The following is a 14,258-nucleotide window of genomic DNA, read 5'->3' on the forward strand; positions in this document are numbered from 1 at the left end:
GGATGATGTTGCCATTCTTTTTTTTTTCCTCCTGAACTGCTGGTTGTATGTTGGAAACAGCAAAAACCTGTGAAGGATTTTGCCACCCAAGGGATGGGCATTTTGTCAGCCAGGGTTGCCATGCAAGGAGGTGTTTTCAGTTTCGAGTTAAATCTCCATGGGAAACCGATCTCTTGAAGGAAAACTCCTTTTTTCTTTTACTTCATTCACATTTAATAACTCATTTTCTTCTCTTACCGTCTGATACAACATGTATATACTATTTCTAAAGAACGTAATCCTCTCTCCTTGTTGGTCCAGGCACCGCGGTACAGTCGCATCCGCGGAGGTTGCCGCCGCCCTCTGGCGCTCAAAGCGGGCAAGCGGCAGTCTAGCAGTCGCAGCCGCGGGGCGAGCAGAGGCATAGCCGACGCACCCTCGCAGTCGCAGCACCTCAAGCGCAGACGTGCACGGGGGACGGGGCGGCAAGCTGCGCGCACGCAAGGATGAAGAAAGGGGACGCGAGGAAGAAGGGCGAGCAGGGGAGCCTCGTCGCCCGTGGGCCCCATCCATCAGTGTCTATCAAATGCGTGTGGGCGACAAATTATTAAATGTCGCATATGCGATATATAGTCACTGGCGTGGAGACCTACCTGCATTATTGTTGTTGGCACGCACGTTCAAAGTATTAGCATATGTGACTCCAGTTGTTCTATTCATACTTCCTCATTGCAGCCCCATGGCTAATATTAAGCAAAAATAACATTACCATACATAGATTCGTAAAGATACGTCTCACGTCGAACAAAATTACATATTACATCATGCTATTAGATTAATAGCGTCCAGACGTCAGATGAGAAATTTTCTATTAGACGCTTCGATGAAACATTAAAGGTAGCGATCACTGTTTGCAACATGAAAAATAATGTGTAAAAATGACTACGTTGTTCGACTCTAGGATATAAAATTCCCCCGCAACATGAACACTATGTTTCATGCAACATTCACTGTGAAACATGCATAAACAATAGTTGCAACATCGATGCTTAACTATTGTAAAATATGTCGGAGCATCTAATTTTTTTAGATTCCGGACGTAGCATTACCGTAGGCTAAAGCAAGAGAATATACACTAAGCTACATCACCACATATCCTCTTCTCGTCATATACAGATAGTAATACTGATTGAGCCTTCCATGAGTACCAAAGTTGTGGCCGGGATAAAAGATTATATCTATATTGCAAAATATACAACGACATATAAATTCTTTGATTATATGAGATGGCGAGATGCTTTGAAGACCAAATAGCTAGCCCTTCATTTATGCAATAATCTATATATTTCACTATTGCATGACTGCATCATCATTTATTTGGCGGGAACAGACGATCAATACAGAGTGTATTTGCCCCTAGGTTTTGCAGAACAGGCAGTGGGCCTTGCACTCGCCTCTCGTTCTATAAGCGTACTGCATCATCATTTATTTGGCGGGAACAGACGATCAATACGGTGTGTATTTGCCCCTAGGTTTTGCAGAACGGGCAGTGGGCCTTGCACTCGCCTCTCGTTCTATAAGCGTGTGTTTGGTTCCAAGGCAAAGTGGGACGGGACGGTTCTGACCTAATTTTGTGGGATGGGACGATCCTGTCTATTATTTGGTTGAGGTGGGGTAGATCCATCCCTATTTTTTGTTTGGTTGATGGTTAAGAAATGTGGAATGGATGATACTTGTAACACCGTTAGCAACAGGGTTTAGTGGGCCCCCTCTATCATTTTAGGACCCACACGTCATCCTCTATCTTCTATTTTCTTTCATTATCTTCTTCTCCCCGCTCCTTCTCTCTCCCACCCGCCTCCTCCCCGTCGGGCTTCCTCCACCCCCTCGCCTTCTCTCCCCACCCGGCCGGCCCGCCGCCTCACAAGAGCCGGTCACCGCCCTGCCACCCCACCCTCCCCTCGGGCTCCACCACGCCGCGCGCCCCCTTTTCTCCTCCCCATCCGCGCCCACCCCCTTTTCTCCTCCCCATATGCGCCCACTCGCCGAAGCAACTCCCATGCCCGTCGGCCTGGGGTCCCGACCGCACCGCCGGAGCAGCTCCCGGCCCGCCTGCCTGGGGTCCCGGCCGTGCCACCGGAGTAACTCCCGCGCCCGCCCACCGGTGGGAGCTTGTCTTCCTCCTTTGCGTCGGTTGGCCTCGAGTGGGACAGCGTGTCATGGCATGCACGGAGATGACCCCGTCCACGACTTTTGGTGGGATAGGGACGTCCCGCATCTGGAGAGTATATTCCCTTCAGGGGATGTCCCCGTCCCACATGTTTCTCAACCAAACGCGGGACGAAGTGGGATCGTTCCGTCCCGTCCCACTTCGTCCCTTGAACCAAATGCACTCTAACACGACCGCTTCATCGGATTGGGCTCACAGTAGTAACAGACGTCCAATATGTCGCCTAGGTTGCCCCTACATCCACTCTTCTTAGTACAAAATACGAGGTCGCAAGCCTTGTTCTTGCCTGTCTTACAGTATTCCCTCCGTTCCAAATTATAAGTTATTCCAACTTTATTGGAGAATCAAAACATCTTAAGTTTGATCAAATTTATACAATAAAGTACCAATATTCATGATACCAAATAAGTACCATTAGTTTCTTCATTAAATATATTTCCATAGTATATCTATTCGGTGCCATAAATCTTTGTGATTCTTTCTACAATTTTGATCAAACATAAAATAGTTTGACTCTCAAAAAAATTGGAATGACTTGTAACGGATGGAGTAGTTCCCATCTGTCTTGGAGTGGACTGTTATTGTAGTATTGGCGCTTGTGTTGGTAAGCATGCTCCTGGCCTCGCGTAGCTGATAGAGACGACCTGTAGCAATATATTGTGTTTGTCAATGCATAATGAATCTACGCACATCTAACATCTTAGATGACACAAAAAAAGTTATATTACGGACACTTACAATGTGCAGGCGATGCGAAAAGCAAAATAGCCAATGACAAGAATATGGCCACCGTCGTCCTGTACATCATGCTGCCGCTACCTCTCATGTTGGACGACTAATATAAGCTCGATCTACGAAGAGTCGGATGTCGGGTATTTGAAGCAAAAGGGGCGAAGCTCACGGCTACCAGCCTACCAGGCTTGTAGCGCATTGGTTTATATAGTGACGGCTAGAATACACGATCTAAGTAGGTATATGGAATGTGTGTGGCCATCCCAAATATAACTAAGGGCTCGTTTAGATCCGGCGTCCTAAACTTTAGGACATGTCACATCGGATGTTTAGATACTAATTAGAAGTATTAAATATAATCTAATTACAAAACTAATTGCACAGATGGAGTCTAATTCGCGAGACGAATCTATTAAATTTAATTAGTCCATGATTTGACAATATGGTGCTACAGTAACCATTTGCTAATGATGGATTAATTAGGCTTAATAGATTCGTCTCGCGAATTAGTATAGGGGTTAGCATAGGGGTTCGTTTTATAATTAGCTCATGTTTAGTCCTCCTAATTAGCCTCCGAACATCCGATGTGACCCTCCTTTGTATCAAACACCCCCTAACCTGATTGAGAATCATGTTCGCATAAAAGGAAAGATATATATAGAGAGAGCGTGAACCATCATGTGCTTTCGAAGTAACATGATCGTGGGATAAAGAATTCCATCGGCCAGCAGCCATATGGAAACTGAATCAAATTGAATAAAAATGGAGATCCCATGAAAACCTGATAGAACACAATCCAATCCTGTCGTCGATCGGTTTTCAAATTTCCATTATACCACACCATAAACTGCAACCTCTCAAGTGTCCATTCTCAAGCATGCATGCTGTTTTCCCCTAGACCGCCGCCGCCGTCAATCTGTCGTCCGCGTTCACACAGTACCTCCGACCAAGCCGAGCCGTGGCCCGTGCCTTTGCAAGCGCTGAAGTTGCCTCCCTCTCCCTCTGAGTCCACCCGAGCCTTTCGAAGCCGCCACCTCTGCCCCTGGCCAGCAAGCCGTGCCTGCGGAAAGCATCACCTTACCCCTCTAAGCATTCAGTTCCCCAAGCACAAAACCATGTCCAACGCGCCTCACCTACCTGTTAGAATTTTCAATTTTGGGTCCGGAAAAGGGTAACTCTACATGCATGCACGGCTCTTCCCTCAAGTCACTTTGAGGATGAAAAATAAAGCAGAAGAAAAGAAATTGGAAGTAAAGAATGCGAAAAGAGCACAGACGGATGTTGGAGATAAATTTTTTTTAGCAAGAACGCTACAGCATTTTCTTCAATTATACACGGTTCAGAAAAAAAGAATTTTTGGGGCCATATGCTTCTCTTGAATTGCACGGTGTCCAGGATGCATTTAGGGCCCTTCTTGATTATTAAGGGATTGCTGAAGTAATTGCATCTTCAGAATTTTGGGTGCGAAACTTCGCTAAAATGATAAAAAGAAAACAGAAGATGCATGATATTTCAGGAACTAAAATAAATTGGCCGGAAGCAAAGCAAGTGAAAAGAACGCAAGATGTGTGTATGACGATATTTAAATTCTTCAATTATACGATTTTAAGATCATCAAACAACACTTAATTTATGCAATAAACCGTATTATTTTATTATGGCATGTAGCCATATTCTTGCATCGCATTGTTTATTTGCGCCCCCTAAGTTTTACAGAATGGGCAATGTGCCCTACACGCGACCCTTGTGCCATAACAATACTTCATCTTCGGTAGCAGTAGCAGTCCTCCGTGGCACCATTATTTTCATTAATACATCCACTCCGCTTGGTGCAAAATACGAGGTCGCATGTCTTGTTCTCGACTGCCTTGGAGTAAATCATTGTAGTATTGGCACTTGTATTAGTAACAATACTTTGAGCCTCGCCTAGCTGATAAAGACGACCTGTAGCAATATTGTATTGTGGTTGTCAACGCATAATAATGCATATATGTGTATCTTAGATTTAACGACAGGACAAGGTGTATAATGGATACTTACTCTGTGCAGGCGATACAGAAAGCAAAATAACGAAGGACAAGAAGATGGCCATCATCTTGTACAACATGCCGCTGTAGCTGCCTTTCATAGCACGATCGACGAGTAAGCTAGCCTCCACGAAGAGTCGATTAGCGGTAGGTTGGGTGTGTTGGTCGACTTGCAATACGTCGGGTGCGTTGGTTTTTATAGTGACGGCTAGCTAACGTGGACAGGATATAGCTAGAAAGAACTCCCTCGGCCAGCCATAAAAGGTGAAAGTCTGAATCATATCTGCATAAACGTGAAGGTCTTATGAACACACATGAGAGAACCGGAAACAAACCTGTAGTTTTGAAATGATTACCACCATAAACTGCACCCTTACTATAAATACCTGAAACCATTCAAACATTTCCAGTTATTCAAATAATTTGAAACCGGATCCCTCTTCTCATCGCGAGTATTACTACCATTAACTGCACCCTTTCTGTAAATTCCTGAAAATTATTCAAATAGTTCCAGTTATTATTCTATAGGGCCTGTTTGGCAGAGCTTCACGCAGCTCTAGATCCTCAAAAACAGCTCCGCTTCCGGTTTTTCCAACCAAACGGTGCATCTCCGTAAAATCCAGATCCCAAAAAACCCAAATCTAGCTCCCAGATCCACCAAATCCACGGAGCACCTCAGGGGGTGCTCTCAAAACGCTGGTTTTGTAATTCCTTGTGGAGTTGATGGAAATTACCCACCGATACCATTCGCTTACACACCCCCTCGTACGGGTTCGCATCGTTTTCTTTTCTTTCCGCCGCCGCCTCCGTTTTTTCTCCCCTGCGCGACGCTTCCTTCTCCCTGCGGTGGTGGCGAGGACGATGCCGGGGCGGGCCAGGTCGCGTCGAGAAGGGCGCGAGGACGGCGGGCGCGGCTGTCGGCGAGGCGGCCGGAGCACGTGCAGCTCCCGGACGGCGTCTCCAGCGACGACGTCGGTGAGTTCCTGCGGCACCTCGACGGCGTGGAGTCCCTACTCAACACCAGCGAGCTCGAGAGCTTCGCGCCGGCGGGGTCCGGCCGCGGCACCTTCACGTGCACGCTCCGCCACATCGGGTACCTGGGCTTTGAGGTCGCGCCGGTGCTCGACCTCCGCGTCACCCCGACGAGCACTGACTGCACCATCGAGATGCTGTCGTGCAACTGCGAAACAATGCCATCAGTTAGCTATCCTGCAAAATGTATGATGTGTCTGTTCTTCAACCATCATTTTGAGTTTCCGAATCTACTGAATTCTTGCAGCATTTATGAGTAACCGTATAACTTGGAGCAAATTGACACCCCCTGAGGTGCATTTTGAGAGCATTCTTCAGATGTGCATCAACCATTCCAGATCTAGTTCACAGTTCTTGGAGCATTCTGTATGATGTGCTTACTGCATTCAGTACTTCAGCAAATTGTGTAGCATATAACATCTATATACGAGCAAATTCTTTTGTAAAATTTCTTATATTCTTTATCAACTTCAAAGAAAGGTAAAAGCTCATCTGTTGATTATAAATTGACAGGTCTACACTAAGCCGTTCAGCATGCTTCCATTGTCAGCAGTGGAGAAACCAGGCAACCTGTACGTAGGCCTTTGCAACATTCTTCAGATTCTTAAATAAAAGTTCACAAAGAACAAACTCTGAAAGTGAACACCAGTTCCCACCCGAATCTTATCTTAATAAAAACTATCTCTGAAAGACTCTGTCTAGACGCTTTACCGAGTAGACAGCATAGTACATCTCATATTATGCTGGCTAATGTTACTGTGAGGAGATCAATTTTCACAGTTACTAGTGATCCTTCGATTTGACATTTGCACTGAATTTTATTGCAGGTTGATGCAAGGCCTGTTGGACAGGCTTGTTCCCATGCTGGGGGAGCAGCTGCTGAGAGACTTCCATTCCTGGGTTCAGCAGCAGCCTGAAACTTCTTCATGATCATGAAGTAGAGGGTGACGGCTCACGATCCTCCGATGCCTTGAGCAATTAATTTTCTATGTATGGACAATTAATTTATGTATGAACAAGGTTAATTTTATGTCATATGACAACAATGGTTAAATTATATTGCTTGGAACAAAGTTGTATTGAGAAAACACCACGTACAGCGAAAATCTCTATTTCTAGGAAAACACCACGTGAAGAGAAAAAAAAATAAGAAAAAAATTGGGAAAACACCGAGGGCATTAGTGGACAATCCAACCAAAAACTCTGTTTCTGAATCTGGAGCTGTTGTCTCAGCCAAACACTTTTCCTCAGCTCCACGGTGAGAGCATAGATCCACGCTGGAGCTGCTCTGTGGTGGAGCTGTTGTTTTTGAGGATCTGGAGCTGCGTGGAGCTCTGCCAAACAGGCCCATAATTTGAAACCGAGTCCTTCTCATGTTGAGAGAGCCGAAACATACCTGTCGTTTTCTGGATTATTACTACCATATAAATGAACCCTTTCTATAAATCCCTGAAAATTATTCAAACATTTTCAGTTATTCAAATCATTTGAAAGAGAATCCCTCTTCTCATGTTTCCCGCTCCTTTCAGAATTCCTAATCATCGTGTGTGTTGCTGAGTCAATTGAGATTTTCCTTTACGTTGTTGATAACACAGCCAGCGACGGCGAAGGGCGGAGCAGTTCCCGGTTTGCGAGATTTTCCTCCAAACGTTTGTCTGTCAGCAGTTGTATTTTCCCCTCGATTTCATTGTTTCAGTTTCCGATAGCTTGGGTGTCGAGGTGAGAAGAGATGGCGATTTGTTTCTTGAACGATGGCGTCGCCGGAGCCGACAAAGGTATTGATCTTGTGGCCTCCCCCTCCTCCCCTCACCCCTCTCTCTGTCGGCAAGCTCTTGTTGGCTTGTCCTTTATGTTGTTTTCCAATGCGGCATTATGATTTTGATTGCTTCAATTTCCTCTGTTCGTAGTATAATGTCTACAATCAGTGAGACATCTCTTTAACTCTGAATAATGATCTTTTCGTACTTCATATCAAATTGTTTTCGTTATGCATAGAAAAACTATGTATCTGAAAAAAAGCTAAAACGAGTTGCAATTTGAAAGGGAGGAAGTAGTATTTATGGAGAATGTGACCACATTTGAAATGGATCATCTCTTTATAAATTAGAGAAGTATCTTAGGGGATTTTGGTTACCGTTGATCATGGATTCTTTTGTTCAATTCCTCCGCAGTTGACAATCTTTTAGCAAATAGATAATGACATGGGAGGTGGATTGACCAGCTTCTGATGTCAGTGCGGACGATGTACTGGGCATTTGGAAAATAATAGATGACATGGACAATAGCTCTTCCACGTACACAGCCGTTTCGGATCAAGTATGCTATGCAAGATATCTATCTGTCGATTCTGGTGTATTTCAACGTAGTATTTAACAGTAAAGAGGTGGTTGGCATTTTCACATATCCCTTTTGCATTTCAGTCAACATTATTGAAGCCTTATTAGAGCATCTACTTTATTTTGTTTAGGGTCCAGCAGCTTCGGCTCTGATGTTGATGTTTGAGCTGATATATGCCCCAACACAAGACAATAAGTGAGTAGACATTTTAGCACTTGTGTTGGTTTTTTCCAAAGGCTCTACACATGCTTCAGTGCATGTGTACGTACAAATTCAGTGTAGCAGTACTCATAAGCTAAATTTAGGAGTATGACAAGACAACATACTGTAAATGTACATCGTCTGAAGATTAAATGGTAAAACATAAACCCCAATCTATTAGATAATATACATTTTTTGGTTATCCTCATTTTTAATTACCGACCCGATCCCCTCTCTTAGATTCTCTCACGACTAATCCAAGCCCGTTCGCCGACTCCTTCTGACCCAGCTCGCAACTGCGTCAGCCAAACACATCTCCACCTCTTTCCATTTTCCCCTAGCAAAAGCCACCTCCGCCACATCATGACCAAGGGCTCGGAGTAGAGGCAGTGCAACATCACGGAGAATGAGTGTCCAAGACTCGGAGTTTATCTGCCAAAGGGAGTGGTACTTGCCGATGCCAGCTTGTCACAGATGAGAGAGGGATGTGCCACTGCCACCGGAAAGAAAAGTGAAGGACTGGGACGGACGACTAGAGGAGGGTGAATGAGAGCCGATTCAATTTCTTCAAAGAACTTTATCTTAAATTCCAAACCAATCCACAAATCTCTCTTCTAGCAATATCAAGTCCCTGTAAGAGCTAATGGACCTAAGAATGGTGCTAGGAACCAATTTAGAGACTAACAGAAGCAAGAATGAACCCAAGCAAGTGTCGGAAGAAGAGATTCGAAAATCAACACAAAAGTACGAAAACTCTACAAAAATCTTCGAAGAATTCGCACAAATCTTCAGAGAATACGCACCTACGGAGTTTCCGGAAAATTCTCCGGAGAATCCGTAAAAATCTCCGAAATTTCCATTATTCTCCGTAAAAATCTTCGAAATTTCCGCAACTCCAGAAACATCATGTGTGAAGAAGTTGGAAAAATTCGAAACTCGATCAAATGACCTTCAAAAATCACGAAATTTGAACCGTAGGCTCCCAACAACATACCAAGGCTATTTCCAAATGCTCACTTCAAAATGTCCAAGAATTGGTCATCAGACTCAAAGGATTTGGAGAGGGGCACAAAGAGCTCAAGAAAACTCCATGAACTCAAATTTGAAATTGAGTCAAACGGAGTTCAAAATGAACAAAACTTCAGCTGTAGCTTCACATATACATGGTGAATATTTTTCCAAAAGATATATCCAAAAAGATCAAGACTTCACCATGCATATGCTTGGCCAAGAACATAAGAGGAAGAGAGTTTTGGGAAAACCAAATCGAACCATGCGGAGCGGCGGAGGAGGGGCGAGCGAGCATGGCGGCGGCTGGGAGGGCGGGGCCGGACGGGGATTTTGGTTTTGTTTAATTTTTGAACACCCTTTAGTACCGGTTATTTCAACCGGTACTAAGGGGACCCCCTCTATTACCGAATTGTTAGTACCGATTACACAACCGGTACTAGAGGGGGGTTACGAACCGGTACCAGAGGCGATTTCTCTGGTAGTGTTTGCACAAAGTATAGTACATGTGTTGACAATCTAGGTGACAGGTTGGACTTGTGCTACTGCTGTGAACCCGATCCGAAATTTATGTGTTATGCCACAAGGAGCCAGTGCAGGACTCACTGCCCGTTCTGCAAAACCTAGGGTAATGCCGTGTCTGTCCCCCACCAAATAAACAATGATGTAAGGTCATGGCTACATGCAATAGTGAAATAAGCTTATTGCATAAACAAAGAGCTGTTTAAACAGATCATGGAGTGACTTTTGCAAAGCGTCGTCGCCTGTGGAGTGTGAAGATACGATGGTGCACTTGGAGCTTCCTGTGGATAGGAGCATGGCATATGTGGACACGTCTCGCTGTTTATGGACATACGGACCCCTACAAGGATGGCGTGCATCGCACAACAGCTCATGAATGTTTCGTGCACTCCACACTGTGTGATCGACTTGCTCGTTGTTGTGTGCTAGTGCCACGCTCCATCCTCGAAACAACGATGCACGTGGGCGTCGATGCGTACAGAGATGTTTATTTTGAGGATTGTTCGGTTACATTTTTTGGTGGCTTGGATGGAGATTTAAGAATTTAGGAAAGAGAATGACGTACCTAAGTGTACTCTAATGCACCGCCAAGTTGATGCATCCAAACGGAGCAATTAAAGGAATGATGTACCTGAGTGCATCCATTCAAGCTAGTACACCCAAATAAGCAATTATAGAGATGATGCACCTAAGTGAATCCATCTATCAAGATTGTGTACCTAATCGTGCGCTTAACTTTTATATTGGAGACATTCATATTGCATTTTGTGTTTTTGTGCAATTATCGCTAGCTGTGGCTAATGAATTCTATATGATTGGTGCAAAATATGTCTTTGAATTAATGTTGGACACCTTTATGCATTAAGTTTATTTATAAAATCCATATGCAAACGAAAATGGAGACTCCACTGCAGTGGTTTTGCCACGCGCAAACGACAAACAAGGCTTCGTTCCTGCTCCGGCTCGCGCACAAACCGATGAAATAAAGCAGCAGACTTTAGCCAAAGAGCAGGTGGCAGTTGCTGAGTGATTCCCCCGTACGTCGTCGCATTCGCCCTCGCAACTCAAACACATCTAGCAGCCATGCTCCCCGTCGTCCCAGCGCCACGCAGGCTAGCGGACTAAGCCTTGTCATTTCTCGCGCCGGCCGGCCGGCTACCCTAGCCTCCCGAACCCCAATGCTCCTGCCATCATGGTGGGAAAAGAGAAAGGCTGCACTATTTGATGCCCGCCGGCCGGTCATGGGGTCGAGAGCTACCACTACCCGCCATCATGGTACGCATCAGCTGCTGGAGCTCGACATGGATGGCGTCGTCCGATGGAACGGGCTCCACGATCGAACACAGAGCTAGACCTCCTGCCATCAGCAGGGCAGGTACGAGACGAGCGCAAGGACGTAATCTCCTGCATTCCGCCGTCAGGTAGCTCGATCCCGCTTGGGAGTTTGCCAAGTGGCGCATCCAGGAGGGGGGCTGGGGGGGCATACTGGCTGCAACTTCCATTGGAGCAAGGGAAGGAGAAAGCGCTAGAACGAGACGAGAGCGCCCCAGTGAGGCGGTGACGCGGACTCTGCAATCGGCATGGCGCCCGGATTGAGCAAAGCAAACGCGTCATTTTTAGCTGGGCTCATGTCCAGCTCAAACAAACACACACTGGCACACTCGAGAATTACAGATTTACTCCACGCAAGACGAGTTCGTGCTGCCCCACAACAGCCGCAACGTTTTTGGGTTCTTCATCATCATTACATAAAATAAAGACAACAGCAGAAACTAAGTAAATCGATAAACTAAGACTAGACGCTACTCGCACGTCTTGCATTAGTTCGCCATGCTCGATCGGGAACGCGATCATGACACCGACCCGGCGTGAAATTATGATCGCGCACACGACTCGACACATGTGCACTGACTGGCCCAGCAGCAACAGCAACGAAGAAGCACAAATTGTGAAATGCATCGTAATCATGGTTTACTCTAGCTAGAACCCTACGGCCAAGAACTAAGCAGCAATAGCACGCCAACGAGGAACATGAAATCAAGACACAAACTCAAGATGCAGGGAAGTAATCGGAGTCATCACCAGCCTCCTTGAAAGTATCTAGAATGTCGACTAAAGGGGGTGAATAGTCGAACCTAAAAATTTTTAACAACTTCAAACAAGTTTATCAGGAACTTCCGGAGTTTCCGGCTTGCAGAATTTCCGAAGAAATCTGCGAATTCTTCGAAGATTGATGAGAAAGTACTACAACCCTATAAAATGCTTATCTAAATGAAAATCGCCAAATAAAGGTAGAGCAACAGGGTTTTCTAAGCCTCAAGGACAAGATAGATAGCAAGCAACCTTCTAGAAAAGTAGATCGAGCGCAAACCCTAGAAATATGTTCTATTCTTGAATATGAACGAAATGAAGAACAACAAGTACAAGAGACACAATGATTTGTTTACTGGAGTTCAGATCCACACTTGAAGCATACGTCTCCGTTGATGAACCCACAAACGGTGGGCTTTTCACACCTAAGCCACTTTCCTCACTCTAGCGACCACAAAAATCGAGTTAGAGTCACTTACTCAATTAATGGGGTAATACAAACTTTCCGTAGGCAACCACAACCTTAGATACTCCACGGGCAACGCCTAGCCGGCTAGGATCTTGAAGCTCCAAGAGTAACAAACACGAAATCATCGGCTTGACAAAGAACAAAATGCTCAAGAGATGGGAAATCAGCTCAGTAGCACTCTCTCTTACTCTTCCCTTGAATCCCTCTTAAATCCCCACCAAATCTCACCAAGAATGCCAAAGGGGAGTAAAGAGGGGGACTTGAATACTTTTCTGAAGCTCAACATGAAGTTAGGTCAAGAGAGTAACTGTGGGAGGGGGTATTTATACCCCTTCACTCAAAAACTAGCCGTTGGAACGTTATGTTTCGGAACTTTCTCCGAAAATTCCAGAACTTCCGGAGATTTTGAAAAAAAAAACTCTAGAAAACTCCGAGACTCTCAAGTCAGCACCTATAAAAGAAATTCCCAAGTGACATGCAGGTGCCAGGTGTCTCTCATAGATTGGTTAGATCATCTTGAGCACCTTATTCAACGTAAAGATCAAAGGTTACACATCCCTCTTAATAATGCAGCATTCCTATACTCAAATTCAAACCGAAAATAAATTTAGCCTTCCAGGAATGCCTCATATTCATTCATTTCCTTTTTGAGGGTCATCTACAAGTGCTACATGTCCACCAACCATTTTAAACTTGCTCATGCACTTAAAAGTTCATTAGACACTTAAGCTTGTATCATTAATTTACCAAAACCCACTTAGGGGGCTAAGATACTCTTCACTCCTCTGGCCCAGGATGCAACGGCAGTGCCTGGACGGCATCCAACGCATCCTGCCCAGAAGCTAATTAAGGGTTAAAAAAAATTTCTTCGATGTGTGTGGGGGGAGCTATATGGCCCCAGTCAGCCCCTTTCTCCGCCATTGTCCTCTACGCTCCACCGAGGTGAGTTGGCCCTGAAGCACATTTGTTGCCGCTCGCAAGACGGTGAGCTTGCGCTCGAGCTCTGCCGCGACCTCACCTGCAACATGGTCACCTACCCCTGAAGCGTTGTCGACGCTGCCTCCTCATCACGCCCTCCCCCCCCAATTGCTGACCAGTTGGCGCGTGCGTGCACGCGCTGCGGTGGTAGAGCAATGCACCGCCAGTGTGATGCTGCCACCATCAAGAACTGCGTGCCGGCGACGCGCTGGTGCGCTCCCTTTCATCAAGGGGAGGTCGAGAATGCTTTCGCAAGGAAATGCAAAATTGTTGGACATGGCTCACGAGATGTGCTGCAGACTGGCAAGCAGAGGCGAGGTAGAAGAGAGAAGGGTAAAGGGCAAGCGGAGGACGAGGAAGAAGAGAAGCAGTGGCAGAGCTAGGGGTTGGCAGGGGCCATGTGCCCCAACCTTTTTCTTATTCTTTCATCTTTATTTTATTAGTATTGTTATTTCCTTTTTTTGTCTAATCTTTTTAGTTTTTTCATTTCACTCCCATTTTTATTCTCTTCACAGATATATTTCTTTTTCCTCTTCATTATCTTTTATTTTCTTTATAATTTCCCATTTCTTCCTTTTTTCAATTCTATTTTTTTCCTTCCCCTTTGATGCATTTTTATTTTTATATCTATCTGCATTTTTTTTTGTATTGT

This window comes from Setaria italica, chromosome IV (assembly GCF_000263155.2).
Source record: "Setaria italica strain Yugu1 chromosome IV, Setaria_italica_v2.0, whole genome shotgun sequence".
NCBI lineage: Eukaryota > Viridiplantae > Streptophyta > Magnoliopsida > Poales > Poaceae > Setaria > Setaria italica.